Source organism: Otolemur garnettii, unplaced genomic scaffold (assembly GCF_000181295.1).
Source record: "Otolemur garnettii isolate 467f Iridium unplaced genomic scaffold, OtoGar3 scaffold00041, whole genome shotgun sequence".
Taxonomy (NCBI): domain Eukaryota; kingdom Metazoa; phylum Chordata; class Mammalia; order Primates; family Galagidae; genus Otolemur; species Otolemur garnettii.
Window position 1 is genome coordinate 11,799,041 of NW_003852436.1, and position 2,488 is coordinate 11,801,528.

Consider the following 2,488-nt stretch of genomic DNA (forward strand, 5'->3'; position numbering starts at 1 on the left):
GTGTAGAAATGCAGCTGAATTGCACCTCATATATTTGCAACTTAAACTCAGATTTAGTGCTTTTGTGTAAGCTCTGTGCAAAGTCACACAGACTCCTTAGTGTTAAGGTCAGCTGTTCACTTGTGTCTCATACTCAGTAAAATCCAAAGCAGGTAGACACCTAGTAATGGGATTGTGGGATCAAATGGAAGGTCTACTTTTAATTCTTTGAGGACTCCTTCCTCCATCATAAATGGAAATCATAAATTTAAAATAACAATTAAAAAATAATTTTTTTAAAAAAACAAAAGCTGGACAATTACGTCCTTTTTAAACCACATCTGTGCCGTCTTCCAGCTCTCCCAGGTCCTCACGTCCTCTTTTCAGGATTTCACCCCTCGCCTCCCCATTCCCAGGCTCCTCCTGTCCTCTCTCCCAGAAGCTCCCAGAGGCTCCTCGGGTCTCACCAGACCCCTCAGCTCCCATCAATGCTCACTAAGCAAAATCCCAGCCCAGATGCGTGGAAGCCCGATCCCCTTCATGTGTGCTACCTCTGTGAGGCTGAGCTCTCCTGCGGGAAGTGATGCACCTGCACAGGCTAGTCTACCACACCCTCGTGGCCCTGACCTTTGCCGGGCCTCAGGGCTGCGCATCTCACCTCTACCTGTCCTCAGAGTGCTCTCTCTTCTCTGCCCCAGGTGACCACCCTTCTGAGCCTTCTGACACTCTCCAAGGCTCCTACCCAAACCTTCCTCTGTCCTGCTCAACACATAAACTTGTCTCCAACATCAAGGCCATCAGGCCAGGTCTCCCTCAACGTTGCTCCCCCTCCTACAAATACTTGCACAACCACGCTCATCCTGGCCACTGTCTGCACCCTTTACTCATCTCTTGATTCCTACCGGCACACGTTGACATTATCCCTTGTTTCATTTTTAAAAGTCTCTTCCACCTCCCCTTAGCCTATGAGTACACTCAAGTTTCATGCCCCCCCGGCTCCCTCTCATTTCTGCTCACTTCCCTCCTCCCCTCCTCTCCCAAATGGCTTGCTTCCCACACGTCCATTCTTTGCAATTCCACTTCTCTTCCACCCACCACACTACTAAACCTGCTGTCGCTGAGGCGACCACCAACTTCCCTGACAACGAGTTGAACAGACTAGTTCCAGGCCTTTCCTTACCAGGACTCTGGCTGGCATTTGACCTTCTCTGCGGCTTCCTGACCCCTGACTTGCTCAGACTGTTCTCTGTGCTGACCTCCCGCAGCGCCCTCCCTCCTCGCCCGCCACAAGCATGCTGTGCTGTCCTGGACTCCGCTCTGACACACCACCGCGCATGCTCCCCGGGGGAGCTCATCCTCTTGTGGGACACGCAAGGAACTCCCAGGCCCTCTCTGTAAAGGAGCTCTTGGCCCCCAGCTTCTCCCACAGGCACCACTCGTACACTAATTCCAAAACAGCAAAGAGGGCAGTGGTCATTTTTCTGTTAAGCCTCCCCTTCCTCACACTCCCCACCTCTCTACCTGGTGCCCTGGTCCCCTGCAGGGGTGACTTCTCCCCTCCCCCCACTCCTCCTCTCAATTACCTTGTCCTCCCAAACATCGCTCTTAAACTTGTTCCTTCTCTCCTTGCTCTCGCATCACAGCCCTCTCACACCATTGCCCTCTCGCCCGGCCCAATGCGGCAGCCTCTGGATGTTTGCAGACCTTAAAATCTTCTTCCCAGCTGCCAGTGTGACCCCTCTGAAAGGCGAAACTGGCCTGTCAAGTCCCTGCTTCAAACTCTTCCATCATTTTCCTTGGTCTGGACTCTGCAGATCATGCAAGGTCCTCCGGGGCCAGGGCTGCTGGTCCTTCCCTGCAGCCCTGTGCTTCTGCTTCTGCAGCCCCGACTCCCCCGTGTGGCCTCTGGTTTCCCCTCAGCCTGAAGTGCCCAGCCCTCTTCCTCCTTTGCCCCCGACCCCCATCTCTTCACTTAGCTGATTCTTAGTGTCAGAGGAGTTGTTCTCTCTTCATCCTCCCCCACAACCTTCTTGTAAATGCTCCTTCCATACCCTGAACCTGTCCCCACTGCTACATGTTGAATTTCATCCCCAAAATTAATTCATGGAAGTCCTAACCCCAGAATCTCACAAATGTGGCCTTACTTGGGAATAGGGTCACTGCAGATGCAGTTAAGATGTGGTCGCGCTGGAGTAGGTTGGGGCCTAATCAACATGACTGCTGTCCTTGTAAAGAGGACATTTGGCCTAGGACCCACACACAAGGAGGCTGCCATGTGAAGATGGAGCAGGGATGGGGATGATGCAGCTACAAGCCAAGGGATGCCGGAGGTGCCCAGCAACCCTCAGATCAGGGGGAGCCTGGGCCAGATCCTCCCTCACAGCCCTCAGAGGGAACCAACCCTGCCCACACCTTGATCTTGGACCTCCAGCCTCCAGAACTGGGGGACAATCTATTTGTTAGTCAGGCTACCCAGTTTGTGGTACTTTTTTGCAGCAGACCTAGCAAA